Consider the following 15,266-nt stretch of genomic DNA (forward strand, 5'->3'; position numbering starts at 1 on the left):
TTTTGAATGATTTCTGATTTATATTATTTCTGAAATTATTATGTTTGTTTAATTTTGTTTAGCCAAATAAGAGACCAACTATATTAACACTTTACTTGTTGGTGAGACTGAGAGAACAGTGTTTCTGAGCATTTGAAGAGATTTCCTAGGAAGTAATTTTGTGAGAAAGTTTTCTACTCTCCACTTTCATTCTATTTAACCTTTCTACCACCTTTAGCACATAAATTTGCCATTTCTTACTTCACATTCGAATTTCTTCGCAGGCTTTGTCAGTTTCTGTTCCCATGGAGTGCCTGGTCAATCACCATGCTTTTCACTTTAAAGGCATGCATGTGTGCTAAGTTGCTTCAGTCATGTCCAACTCTTTGTGACCCCATAAACTAGCCTGCAAGACTCCTCTGTCCATGAGGTTTTCCAGGCAAGAATCCTGGAGTGGGTTGCCAGGCCCTCCTTCAGGGGATCTTCCTGACCCAGGGATGGAACCCCCATCTCTTACCTTTCCTGCATTGGCAGGTGAGTTCTTTACAACTAGAGCCATCTGGAAAGCCCAAAGGTGTACATATGCATTACTGAATGGTTCTGAACCTAAATACTAGATCAGAGGTGTTAAATAACTAGGAAGAGGTTTGGGCTTTTAAAATATTCATTTATCTTATATAACAAGAATCAAAATGCTGAGCAGTTGAATTCACACTGAGATGGAATAAATAAAGGGGAATCATGATAGTATAAAAGTGATACAGAAAGCTTACAGTGCTTGTAGCCCTTTTGTAGCCAAGTAAGTAGGAGATCCTAGGGTCTTGGTAGGAAAAAGAATAGGAAACACAATTTCAGACTCTAAGGAGTAAAGATTCTTCATTCTTTAAGTAATAGGGAAGAGAAGAAGAGATAAAGTATTTTTTATTTTAATGCAAAATTTTTCACACTTAACATACCTGAAATTGGAATCTATACCTTACTATTTATAACTGCAATGCTAGAGATCCAGGTTAAATTTCTGGGTCGGAAAGATCCCTGGAAAAGGGAATGGCAATCCACTTCAATGTTCTTACCTGGAGAATTCCATGGGTAGATGAGCCTGGCGGGCTACAGTCCTTGGGGTAACAAAGCGTCGTCTACGACTGAGTGACTAACATTTCATTTTTCAACCTTACTATCTATAACTATTGTGCCACTGGCAGTCTTTATTGTCTTTCTTGGAGGTAACTAAAATAATGGTACAACCTGGATTCAATGAGATGTGATAGTCACAATGTCTGTTAATTAGGCAGTTTGTCTACTTGTTGCTGAATTTTTATAATCTTACAAGGTATATATCATCCATATTTTAATAATGATCATAATAGCTAACAGTTTTCAGCATTTACTATATGCAGGGTAGAAGGGATTTACATACACTGACATTTAATATTCATAACAGCCCTGAATTATAATTACTGTCTCCATTTTATAGATAAGTTGAGACTCAAGAAGGTAATTTGATCCTTATCACAGTCCTCATATTCAGAACCTGAATCTGAACTAAAGTCTTTTTTTAAAAGGTGAAGATTTACTCTTCACCACCCCAGTGCTCTTAACCGTGCCTTACAATGCCAAATATTTTAGGACCCTTTTATTATTCTGAAATGAAAGCCACAGTTAAACTTATTTACATGCATGCTTAGTCACTTCAGTCATGTCCAACTCTTTACAACCTCCTGGACCGTAGCCTGCCAGGGTCCTCTGTCCATGTGATTTTCCAGGCAAGAACACAAATGGGCTGTATTTTTATTTTATTCTCCAGAGGATCTTCCCAACCCAGGGCTAGAATCTGCATCCTTCAATGTCTTCTGCTTTGGCAGGTGGATTCTTTACCACTAGTGCCACCTGGGAAGCCCCAACTTATTTACATACATCATTAAAAGAATTTTTTTTGTAGTCATAATTTTTCCAGTAGTCATGTATGGATGTGAGAGTTGGACTATAAAGAAAGCTGAGCGCCGAAGAAATGCTTTTGAACTGTGGTGTTGGAGAAGACTCTTGAGAGTCCCTTGGACTGCAAGGAGATCTAACCAGTCCATCCTAAAGGAAATCAGTCCTGAATATTCATTGGAAGGACTGATGCCTAAGCTCCCATACTTTGGCCACCTGATGCAAAGAACTGACTCATTGGTAAACACCCTGATGCTGGGAAAGATTGAAGGCAGGAGGAGAAGGGGACGACAGAGGATGAGATGCTTGGATGGCATCACTGACTCAATGGACATGAGTCTGAGCAAGCTCCGGGAGTTGGTGATGGACAGGGAAGCCTGGTATGCTGCAGTCTGTGGGATCGCAGAGTCAGAGACAACTGAGTGACTGAACTGAACTGAAACATAAACCCCTAATGCATTTATCATGTGTATATATGTGTGTGCATATATATATGTATAAACCTATAATATGAAGAAAGTCATTTATAAACAAATAATTTGTGTTCCTTCAGGTAAATGCACAGGTATAGCTGGTGAGAAAGTATGTAGTAGTAATATGTTTGTACTTAAGATATGGTTACTGTCAATGTCACAGCTACAATTCCAGACCCACCTACTAGATAAGGCAGAATAGCCCTGACAGCAGGTTTGGCTATTTGAGGAGGTACAAAGCATTAGATGTGGGTCCCATGACAATGGTCAGCATCAATGATTTTGAGACAAACAGGTATCTCTCAGTTCTCTGTGATGAATTAGACACCCAAAGAGATGTCATCCAGGAGGCTTCTCCAGAAGTAGAAGAGACACAGCCCTGTATAGGGGCTCAGGGAACAATTTCAGCCCCAAGGGAGGCAGGCCTAGTGAAAACAGCAGGAGTCAAAACAGAAGCCTAGTCCTGGGAACTAGATAATCCTGGGCATTAAAGATAATTCTGGAGGTGACCGCTGATCAGGAACACATCTACCTAAGATAGCTGGCAGCAAAAGAGACTGGAGATAAAAGTATGGATATAAATCCAAGAGAAGAATGCATAGCATAGTACACTTTGTCATGTAAATAGTTGAATCATTTAAAGAAGCATCTATTAATATGTCAAGACAATGAGTTTTGGAGTTCAATACTTGGGTTAAAATTCAGTTTCCCCAACTAGAAAGCAGGGTTTGTAGTAGTATCTCTCTAAGAGAATTCTTTTTAAAAATCATTGTGAATATTGGGAACCTTTCAGGGAGTTTGGAGTTTCAGAGCATGAACCACCCATTCTTGTATTTGTGCCTTACAATAAATGCTGTACTTTACCACACACACACAAAAACAACCCAGCAACTTAGTACTGAGCCTTTATCATGGTTCCTTCAACATGATTACTATGGATAAATGGAAATTATTATGTTCGTGAATTCTCATAGTATTTAGTCACCCTGTTTTCTCAATCAAATAGGAAGCCTTTTTCACTTTTGTTAAAAATTGGGTTTGAGACTTTACAGTTTACAAATCCCAGTTCAGAACTTGGAGAAATAAATAGATTGAAGAACTTTCACTGCCCAAGGCCAACCCTCATTCTCTCCCTCCACAGCCCTGCCCCCTACTTCACCTTGTTTCTAAGTTGTCTTTTTCTTTTTCTTTTTGACTGCTTTGGCATTACAGAGCATTAAGGATGAAGAAGAATGCATGTTGGAAATCTGTTTCTAAAAACTCAGTCACATGCAAGATGTGTTCTGCCTTCAGTTCAGTTCAGTTCAGTCGCTCAGTCATGTCTGACTCTGCGACCCCATGAACCGCAGCACGCCAGGCCTCTCTGTCCATCACCAACTCCCAGAGTCCACCCAAACCCATGTCCGTTGAGTCGGTGATCCCATCCAACCACCTCATCCTCTGTTATCCCCTTTTCCTGCCCTCAATCTTTCCCAGCATCAGGGTCTTTTCAAATGAGTCAGCTCTTTGCATCAGGTGGCCAAAGTATTGGAGTTTCAGCTTCAACATCAGTCCTTCCAATGAACACCCAGGACTGATCTCCTTTAGGATGGACTGGTTGGATCTCCTTGCAGTCCAAGGGACTCTCAAGAGTCTTCTCCAACACCACAGTTCAAAAGCATCAATTCTTTGGCACTCAGCTTTCTTTATAGTCCAACTCTCACATCCATACATGACCACTGAAAAAACCATAGCCTTGACTAGAAGGACCTTTGTTGACAAAGTAAACTTCCCATTTGTCAGATTGCCTGTGCCCTTAGCTCCCTTTCCACCGCTCCACAGAGGCTCCCTGCCAGTAGCTCAGAAATTGGGGAGGGTTGGGGAGGAGGCTTTCTCCCTGCAGACCGGGAGATGACACACTGCCTTTGTCAAATGCAGTCACCAATGACGCGTGTGCTGTTCTATCCTCAGGGGAGATGGGTCAGATGAGGTCAGCCGCTCAGCTAGCGGGTACTTCTTAGTACCATCCATAGTGTTTTATTCAGGTTTTATTAGAACTTCAGTTCAGCTCAGTTCAGTTCAGTCGCTCAGTCGTGTCTGACTGTTTGTGACCCCATGAATTGCAGCATGCCAGGCCTCCCTTTCCATCACCAACTCCCGGAGTTCACTCAGACTCACGTCCATTGAGTAGGTGATGCCATCCAGCCATCTCATCCTCTGTCGTCCCCTTCTCCTCCTGTCCCAAATCCCTCCCAGCATCAGAGTCTTTTCCAATGAGTCAACTCTTCACATGAGGTGGCCAAAGTATTGAGGTTTCAGCGTTAGCATCAGTCCTTCCAAAGAACACCCAGGACTGATCTCCTTTAGAATGGACTGGTTGGATCTCCTTGCAGTCCAAGGGACTCTCAAGAGTCTTCTCCAACACAACAGTTCAAAAGCATCAACTCTTTTGTGCTCAGCTTTCTTCACAGTCCAACTCTCACATCCATACATGACCACTGGAAAAACCATAGCCTTGACTAGACAGATCTTTGTTGGCAAAGTAATGTCTCTGCTTTTGAATATGCTATCTAGGTTGGTCATAACTTTCCTTCCAAGGAGTAAGCATCTTTTAATTTCATGGCTGCAATCACCATCTGCAGTGATTTTGGAGCCCAGAAAAATAAAGTCTGACACTGTTTCCACTGTTTCCCCATCTATTTCCCATGAAGTGATGGGACCGGATGCCATGATCTTCGTTTTCTGAATGTTGAGCTTTAAGCCAACATTTCACTCTCCTCTTCTGCTTTCATCAAGAGGCTTTTTAGTTCCTCTTCACTTTCTGCCATAAGGGTGGTGTCATCTGCATATCTGAGGTTATTGATATTTCTCCCAGCAATCTTAATTCCAGCTTGTGCTTCTTCCAGCCCAGCATTTCTCATGATGTACTCTGCATATAAGTTAAATAAGAGCTTAATGAATAGCTATTTGAATAAAAAGAAATAAAAAGAAACCTATGTGACAACATAACCTTGATTCTTTGCTTACACTTCAGCCAGAATTTCCTGAACTTCTCATTCTGTTATGGTTGCACTGAATTTGCTGATAATAAATTTTTTCTTTGGGTAAAAGTGCAATTCAAAATTACCATCATAACTTGAGTGCAGCCCAGCAGAGAAAGTTCTCTGTGCTATAAAAGACTCCATTTTTTGCAGCTCTGGGATGTAACTTCTAGTGGGGGAAGCCACAGTACGTTTATCATAGTTAGTCTCTTACAATGCCGATTGCTGTTTTCTTAAGGGATTAAAAGTGAACTCAGATAACCTCTGAAAGTAACTTCATCCTCTATACAGGAAGTTGTCAAAGCGCTTTTCCAGGAGGAGTAATAACTGGATTTGAAAGAAACAGTAAAAGTTACAATAATAACAAACAGCTTAGTAACCTAAACGTTTTTAAAGGCAGTGTGTCAGTTCCGGGTCTGCATGGAGACACCCACATCCCCACCCTCCTCAGTTTCTGAGCTACTGGCAGGGAGCCTCTGTGGAACAGTGGAAAGGGAGCTAAGGGCACAGGCAATCTGAAAAACGGAAAGTTTGAAGGCAGAACACAGCCGGCATGTGACTGAGTTTTTAGCAACAGATTTCCAAGATGCATTCTTCATCCTTCATGCTCCGCAATGCCAAAGCATCCAAAAAGGACAACTGTTATCCCTTATAGAACAGGGTAAGTGGCCAAGAGGGTTATTATGATCTTTAAAAATGCAACAAAGGGGATGCTGCCTCTTTTTCCATGGTATATATTCATGGGATGGAAAAAGTCAATGTGAAGGCTTGCCTTTGGCAGTGTGTCAATGGCACCCGACTCCAGTACTCTTGCCTGGAAAATCCCATGGATGGAGGAGCCTGGTGGGCTGCAGTCCATGGGGTCACAAAGAGTCATACACGACTGAGCGACTTTGCTTTAACTTTTCACTTTCATGTATTGGAGAAGGAAATGGCAACCCACTCCAGTGTTCTTGCCTGGAGAATCCCAGGGATGGCGAAGCCTGGTGGGCTGCCATCTATGGGGTTGCAAAGAGTCGGACACGACTGAAGCGACTTAGCAGCAGCAGCATAAGCCTTTGCAGTAGAATCGGATGTACTGGGTGTCATGGAACCCAAAGTGCTTTGGGCCATGCTGCATGCTGTGGTGCCTTTGTGTAAACAAAAAGACACTCTACCCTCCAGGCAGGCTTCCCAGATAGTGTGAATGGTAAAGAAGCTGGGTGCCAATGCAGGAGACATAACAGACACAGGTTTGACCCCTGGGTTGGAAAGACCCCCTAGAGGAGGGCATGGCGACTCACTCCAGTATTCTTGGTTGGAAAATCCCATGGACAGAGGAGCCTGGCAGGCTACAGTCCATAGGGTCACAAGCAGTTGGATAAAACTGAAGCGACTTCGCATGCCCTCCAGGCAGATTCAGCCTCAGGTTGAGAACAGAACTGGCAAGTGGAATAGGGCTGTTTTCAGCTCCATGTGCCCCTTTACACTTCTTAGTGGCCCTGCACTTTAGCCTTACAAACTTCCACAACTTTCTGACTCATAAAGGATTGGAAAATGGGCAATAAACTGATGAACACCAAGAGAATCAGATAACATCCACAAAATACAGGAAGTGAGGAACTATCAGAGACAGTGCTTTTCTTTTCTTTTCTCAAGGTGATTTACAGCCTTTCTGTCAGGGGTAACCAGCACAGTTTGATGGCATTAAGGTCTTAGGGATCTAACTGTGCAGCAGGTGAACTCACAAGAAACGATTGAACTAGGGGATGAGCTGCTGAGACAAGTATTCGCATGTGATCTCCCGCTGCACGCTGGACACTGCGGCAGAGGTTGCCAACATGAGCAATGAAGGCAGACAGTGACTGAAACCTGTCCATATCACCCCATCCAGGAGTCTTAAGGTTCTCTGGAGGGCTCAGCTGCATAGCAGCTGCACGATTCTGAAAGCCTCCTAACACAGCATATCCAGTTAGCCATATAGCGTGAGTGTAGCTCTAGCAATTTTCTCAGCCTTCTCTAAAATTCAGCAGGTCCCCACCAGTGAGATTCAACTCCTGGTCCCAATACAATGAACAGCAATCATTCAACCAGCCTGATCATATTTCACATCTACAGAGAAATCAATGCCTCAGAACCTGCCAAGAACAAAGCCACCCACTGTGAGAAAATTAGTCAAAGAGATAAACAGAAAAATGTATCGTCCTCATTCAGTTAATGGAAATCTGAGGTAGACAAGGCCAAGACTTGACAGCATTCTTTAGGTGTGTCTAAAATTTTCTAGAACTCAAAATTCTTGTAGGTCTTTGCTGTTCTAGGCTAATCATTTCTTGCTATAAACTTGACTCTGAACTTGTTTTTAATAGCCTGAAAAAGTGTTTGGGCTGGGGAGCATTTTTTAGGAAAGATTTTGTATAAAAAAGTAGAATAGGGGACTTCCCTAATGGCCCAGTGGTCAAGAATCTGCCTTCCAATGCAGGGGACGTGGTTGGATCCCTTTTCGGGAATGGATATCCCACATGCCCTGGGGCAAATACGACAGGAATGCTGCAACACTAGAATGCCCTTGCATTTTCATCTCTAAAACCTGTGTGCCACAATGAAGACCTGGCACGGCCAGAAAAAAAAAAAAAAAAAAAGGTAGAATAAAGCCCTAGAAACTCAAAACAGACCAGTTAGTCACTGGCACACCACATTCTCATTAGCCTATCCCTATGCCAGTTTTGTTTTTTAATCATTGCTTCCCCACCTCTGTGTTTAAAGAATCTTCAGAAGGAGCTACATTTTCAGTGATATGCTTTTCTTCCCTTAGCTTTCCAGAAATTGAACTCTGCTTCCTGTCTGCTTTGTTGTTTTCAAGCTTCTCCAAGATTTTTACAATAAGAACCATAAAAAGTCTCTCTACTAAGGAAAATAGCTCAGAGAAACATTTTCTCAGAAGAGTGGCACACGTTTCTAATGTGCTGACATTTTAGTACCTTTAACAGGGACTTGGTTCAGGCTTTTATTTTAAACATTAAATGTTTTAATGTTAAATTTATTTTAAACATTTTTCATTTTCTCAGAGTAAGAAAAATATCTTATTCTATAAACTTCCCCCCAAATACTTTAGAAACTCTTCTGCCCTGTATCCCATAATGTTGTAATTCAGCAGAAAGAGATATAACCTTAGAGTCAAAATCACTAGATATCTTTATGTCTTGGTAATTTTGGTTTCCTAACTTCTATTATCACCATATAAACATTTTACCTGATTCCTTAAAAATAAAGGACAAAGCCAAATGTCAGACCCTGAATGTGAATTGCTCTACCATAATTGGTCTAATGAGGCATTTTGGTTAAATTTATTCCTAGATAGCTCATTCTTTTGGATGGAATTGTGAATGGGATTATTTTCTTAACTTCTGCTTCTGATAGTTCATTGTCAATCTGAAAAAGGAGACAAACAAAACTCATAGATACAGAGAAAAGTTTGTCAGAGGGGAAGGGGGTTGAGGGGGTGGGAGAAGTGGGTGAAGGGGATCAAGAGGTACAAACTTCCAGTTATAAATAAATCATGGGAATGTAACGTACAGCAATGATGACTATAGTCAATAATATTGCGCTTCAAATTTGAAAGTTGCTAAAAAATAAATCTTTTAAGTTATCTTCAGAAGAAAAAATTTGTAACCTTGTATGTTACAGATGGTAACTAGACTGATTGTGATAATATATACAAATATTGAGTCATTATGTTGTGCATCTGAAACTAAGATAATGTATATCAATTATACTTCAATTTTTAAAAAAAAGACATCTTGGATGGGCCCGCTGTTTGATCACACATAAATATGCACGTGGTGTTTTGGCCTCTCAGGAGTATTATAGTAATGTTACCAAAAGGTGTGGGGTGCAGCTGCTCACTGCCCAAAAGTCAATAAACAGGCCAGGTTGGTGGAAAGGAAAGTTTGCTTCATTTCAGATGCCAGCAACTGGGAGGGGAGGGCGGACATCTGTCCAAAGGCTGACTCGCTTCCCACCCCCCTGACAAGGAGAAGGTGAGAGCTTTTATAGGCTGAGGGAGGGGGCTACATGCAGAAACAGTACAGTCAGCTCTGACAGTTGTCTTCAAATTGGTCATTGGTGATCTGACCAGCACCATCTTGGTTATTTTGCAATGTCGTTCCTGCGTGCTTAGTTGTATCCAACTCTTTGTGACCCTATTGACTGTAGTCAGCCAGGCTCCTCTGTCCATGGGGTTTTCCAGGCAAGAATACTGGAGAAGGTTACTGTTTCCTTCTCCAGGGGATCTTCCCAACCCAGGGATCAAGCCCCATGTCTCCGGGATATCCTGCATGGCAGGCAAATTCTTTACCCACTGAGCCATTGGGGAAACCCCTGGTTATCTTAGGTACAATTAATCTTCAGTTCCAGGGTTGGGTTTTTTCCATTTCTTTGAGGTCAGTTCTCATAAGTGGGCAGCTTGCCTCATGGCTACAGCCTGGTTATCATGTAATCAACTTCTCCTGCTAGTGGACCTTTTGGTATCTATCAGACAGCTCACAGGATATGGTTCAGAATATTATCTGTACCCCTTGAGAAGGAACTAAAGGTCCTTGAGATGCTTAATGAGTACATTATTATTATCTGGTCTCCTTTGGCTGTTTTCCTCTGTCTGTGAATGTGCTCATTTCTCTGATTAAAGTTATTTTTTGACTGAAGTTTTCCATAGACAAAAGGCAGGCAGAGGACATGGGGGGAAGTATCGGGGGCGGGGGGGGCGGCGCTGCTCTGGTTCAGTCCCCCCTTTTCTTTGATACTCCTCAATCTTGTGGAGACACAGAGCAAGAAAGGGAACATTACTTTGTCATAGTACCTGGACAAACATTTGAAGATTACTAGACATATTACAATGAGGATAATAATCAAAATGCATCTTTGTATTGTTCTCTGAATCTATTTTTCTAAATGGTTAAAGCAAATGTACAATATACGTTTGAAAGTAAAAGTGAAGTTGCTCAGCCATGTCCAACTCTTTGCGACCCCATGGACTGTAGCCTACCAGGCTCTTCTGTCCATGGAATTTTCCAGGCAATAGTACTGGAGTGGATTGCCACTTCCTTCTCCAGGGGATCTTCCTGACCCAGGGATCAAACCTGGTTCTCCCACATTGTAGACAAACACTTAACCGTCTAAGCCACCATGGAAGTTACACAATATACGTTTAATAGGCCACAAACAGGCTGTTTTGGTTAGCCTAAAGTTCAAAGTAAATCATGTATAAGCCAGAATGATTTCCCCATACCTCAACATGTGAAAATCTCTTTCATCATTTACACTTTTCAACTGTAAATCTTTCCATAGAAATTGTTGATAATCAGTATATTTTTTGGAGAAGGCAATGGCACCCCACTCCAGTACTCTTGCCTGGAAAATCCCATGGATGGAGGAGCCTAGTAGGCTGCAGTCCATGGGGTCGCTAAGAGTCGGACATGACTGAGCAACCTCACTTTCACTTTTCACTTTCATGCATTGGAGAAGGAAATGGCAACTCACTCCAGTGTTCTTGCCTGGAGAATCCCAGGGACAGGGGAGCCTCGTGGGCTGCTGTCTACGGGGTCACACAGAGTCAGACACAACTGAAGTGACTTGGCAGTAGCAGTATATTTTTCCAGCGTTGCCAGGGTGGCTCAGTAGTCCGCTCTGGGTCTACCCATGTCCCTCGGTTCTAGACCTCCTTTATGTTTATGTATCTGCCTAGTTGTCCACATTAGGGGAAAACTAATCAGGTATCATGGACAGGCTCTGAGGTATATTCATAGGGAAACACTTTATAAGCCATGCGTTTTATCATTTATACCCAGTTGTCACACAAACACTGGACATGTGCTTTAAGCAGTGAACTTAAAGCCATCAGTGCTACACATTGTGAGAAGTTATACTCTGTGCAACTTTACTCGACAATTTTTCCAAAATCTTTTTTTTAATTTATTTTATTTTATTTTATTTTTAAACTTTACAATATTGTATTAGTTTTGCCAAATATCGAAATGAATCCGCCACAGGTATACCTGTGTTCCCCATCCTGAACCCTCCTCCCTCCTCCCTCCCCATACCCTCCCTCTGGGTTGTCCCAGTGCACCAGCCCCAAGCATCCAGTATTGTGCATCGAACCTGGACTGGCGACTCGTTTCATACATGATATTATACATGTTTCAATGCCATTCTCCCATATCTTCCCACCCTCCTCCTCTCCCACAGAGTCCATAAGACTGTTCTATACATCAGTGTCTCTTTTGCTGTCTCGTACACAGGGTTATTGTTACCATCTTTCTAAATTCCATATATACGCATTAGTATACTGTATTGGTGTTTTTCTTTCTGGCTTACTTCACTCTGTATAATAGGCTCCAGTTTCATCCACCTCATTAGAACTGATTCAAATGTATTCTTTTTAATGGCTGAGTAATACTCCATTGTGTATATGTACCACAGCTTTCTTATCCATTCATCTGCTGATGGACATCTAGGTTGCTTCCATGTCCTGGCTATTATAAACAGTGCTGCGATGAACATTGGGGTACACATGTCTCTTTCCCTTCTGGTTTCCTCAGTGTGTATCCTGACAATGTACAAAATTCTTTTCTCAAAGTTCCTTTTTCACAAATCTTTTACCATTTTATGGATCCAAACAAATTTGTCCTGTATTTCCTCATCCAGAAACAAACAACTGTAGGATAAAATTATTATCATTTTTCCTCAACAAAAATATTTCCATTCTTTATACCTTCTCTTCACTGAAAACACACATATCCTACTTACTTTACACACTGAAACACTTCCCTTATCATTTATACACATCACAAGTTTTAACCCTGGAAAACCTTAACAAAACCAAGAAACAAGTGATTGAAATGTTATACCAGCATTTTCTGATTGGAAAATTCAAGAACATATTCTATAACCTCTAAAAACATACATTTTTCATATCAAAATTTCTCTTAAATGTGGTACAGGGTATGTGTTTATAAACCCAAACATTTTTAGTTTCCTTCTTGGTCTTGCAAGACAAAAGTAGATACATTTAGATTTGTTGGATTTGTAAGCACTTATTTTTTAAGCCAATTAAATGGATCTCGTTTACAAATTAACCTCAGCAATATTATCCAAAGACAAAAACACATATTCAGACATACAGACATTCAGACAAACAGAGATATCATTGTTTCATCTTTCTACATTTCATAAATTAGGCATTGTGAATAAACTTTATCAGTTTATTAATAATAGAATAGTTGAATTTATACTCTCAATGTTAAAAAGCTTCCCTTTTGTTTCCCTTGGCTTAAACTTTTACTATTTAACCCAAGGTTAGAGTCCCAGGCAAAGTGGTCTGTGTTTGTATTTCAAGGACATGATAAAAACTAACTTCAAATTTTCTCCTAGGCATATTCATTTCCTTAGTGTCTGAAAAAAATCGTTTTATCAAGCCAGGTTTCTCTAACTGCATATGCAAAAAGAACAAGTTTTGGAATTTCAAAAGAGTTTCATCTGAACCAGTTTTCTCTGGAGTCTAAGGTATACTGTTGCCATACATTGTTCAGAAAAAAATCATCTTTCTTTTTCTATAGTCATAGTTTTATAGCTTGACTTTTTCTTAATGAATTGAACCTGATCTTCTCATTTTACATAGGCAACAATACTGTCAATCACACGAATGGAATATCCAGTCACACATCAAACAATAGAGCTGTCATAAACCCTCTCCAGTGGTGACTGGTACGGAGTCCCAAACACACACTTCTCCAACACAAATGATCCTCAACGGCAGTCAGATATCAGAACCAATTGGCAAAATTCCCAAATGACACTCAATGCTCACAAACAGTCCTCAATGGTAGATGGATGTCAGAACCAATTGGCAAAAATGCCCAAATAGCAGTCAGTGCCCACAAATGGTCCTCAACATCAAACACACATCAGAATCAACTGGCAAAATGCCCTAATAGCACCTCGTGCCCCTAAACAGTCTCAACATCACATACACATCTGAACCAACTGGAGAGAAAGCCCAAATAGCAGTAGCCCTCAGAAATGGGAAGGTTGCCCGGTGCCCACCAGTGAACTTGGGAGGGTGGGTATCTGTCCAAAGGTCAACTACCATCCTGACAAACAGGGTGAGCGCTTTTATAGGCTGAGGAAGGGGGCCACAGCAGAAACAGTACAGTCAGCTCTGACAGTCATCTTCAGATTGGTCATCAGTGGTCTGACCAGGGTCATCTAGTTGTTTTAGGTACAGTTAATCTTCAGTTCCCGGAGAAGGCAATGGCACCCCACTCCAGTAGTTTTGCCTAGAAAATCCCATGGACTGAGGAGCCTGCTAGGCTGCAGTCCATGGGGTCGATAGAGTCGGACACAACTGAGCGACTTCACTTTCACTTTTCACTTTCATGCATTGGAGAGGGCACTGGCAACCCACTCCAGTGTTCTTGCCTGGAGAATCCCAGGGACGGGGGAGCATGGTGGGCTACTGTCTATGGGGTCGCACAGAGTCGGACACGACTGAAGCGACTTAGCAGCAGCAGCAGCAATCTTCAGTTCCAGGGCTGGTTTGTCTCCATGTCTTTGAAGCCAATTCCCCATAATTCAGTTGGTAAAGAATCCACCTGCAATGCAGGAGACCCGGTTCAATTCCTGGGTTGGGAAGATCCACTGGAGAAGAAATAGGCTACCCACTCTGGTATTTTTGGGCTTCCCTTGTGGCTCAGCTGATGAAGAATCCACCTGCAATGTCGGAGACCTGGTTTGATCTCTGGGTTGGGAAGATCCCCTGGAGAAGGGAAAGGCTACCCACTCCAGTATTCTGGCCTGGAGAATTCCATGGACTGTATAGTCCATGGGGTCGCAAAGAGTCGGACACAACTGAACGACTTTTACTTTCACGCTTTCACTCATAACTGCGGCAGCCTACAACACGGCTACAGCCTGATCTTCATGTATTCAATTTCTCCATCTGATGAGCCTTTCAGTGTCTATAAGACTGCTGAAAGGATATGGCTCAGAATATTATGTATAGCCCTTGAGAAGGAACAAAACATCTTTGATTACACTTAATGAGTACTTATTATTTGATCTCCTGTGACTGTTTTCCTTTGTTTGTGAATGTGCTCATTTCTCTGACTAAACTTATTCTTTGACTAAAGTTTTCCACAGACAAAGGACAGGCAGAGGACATGGGGGGAAGGACTATAGGGTCCTGCTCTGTTTCAGTAATAGGAAGAATTGAGCCCCTCCTTGGTGCCAGTCCCTTTGTGGTTAGTTTTGTCCAATATTTGGAAATACAATAGAATTCTGTTCTATTCTAAAGCCTAAATACATTCTCATGCCAACAAGAATTCATCAAGCACTCACTGTTATGTAGAAAAGAAAAGATATGTTATTTCTATCGTTAATAATTTCTGTTAAAGATATTTAATATTTGTAATAAAAGTTTACTCTTTGCTTCTCTGGTAACCAAACACTTCCAGGTATACTCCATTTCTTCTGGATCTTTCCAGAAGTGGTGTGAAGAATAAAGACGTCCCCAAGTATATTTGACTTCAGTGTGCCCCCTTTACAATGACTTGTGTATTTCCTTTGTTAATCAAGAGACTTTGTCAAAGTTAATTTGTGAAAGGTCAGAGATTAACTAACAGGAAACAGGACAATAGATAACTGACAGGATTCGAGCCTCAGAAGAAGAGAGATGTATGAAAGCAAAACAAACACCCAAAACTGGGAGGGTAGGAGGGAAAGGACAGAAATGGGGAATGGCAGAGAGAAATGAGGACTTGTGTGCTTAGTAGCTCAGTTGTATCTGACTCTTTGGTGGGACTGTAGCCTGCCAGGCTCCTCTGTTCATGGG

At 41.5% G+C, this 15,266-nt stretch overlaps 1 protein-coding gene across 1 annotated transcript in view; it reads left to right on the forward strand.

Annotated features, from left to right (window-relative positions):
* The first annotated feature begins 5,739 nt into the window (after positions 1-5,739).
* Positions 5,740-15,266, forward strand: part of SELE (selectin E) — a 62,017-nt gene continuing 52,490 nt past the window's right edge. The window contains exon 1 of the mRNA XM_086342653.1: positions 5,740-6,065. The gene's annotated coding sequence lies outside the window, so the exon portion shown is untranslated. The remainder of the gene's footprint in view (positions 6,066-15,266) is intronic.

This window comes from Bos grunniens, chromosome 16, assembly GCF_055505025.1.
Source record: "Bos grunniens cultivar Pamir isolate PY7600 chromosome 16, Bosgru_T2T1.0, whole genome shotgun sequence".
NCBI lineage: Eukaryota > Metazoa > Chordata > Mammalia > Artiodactyla > Bovidae > Bos > Bos grunniens.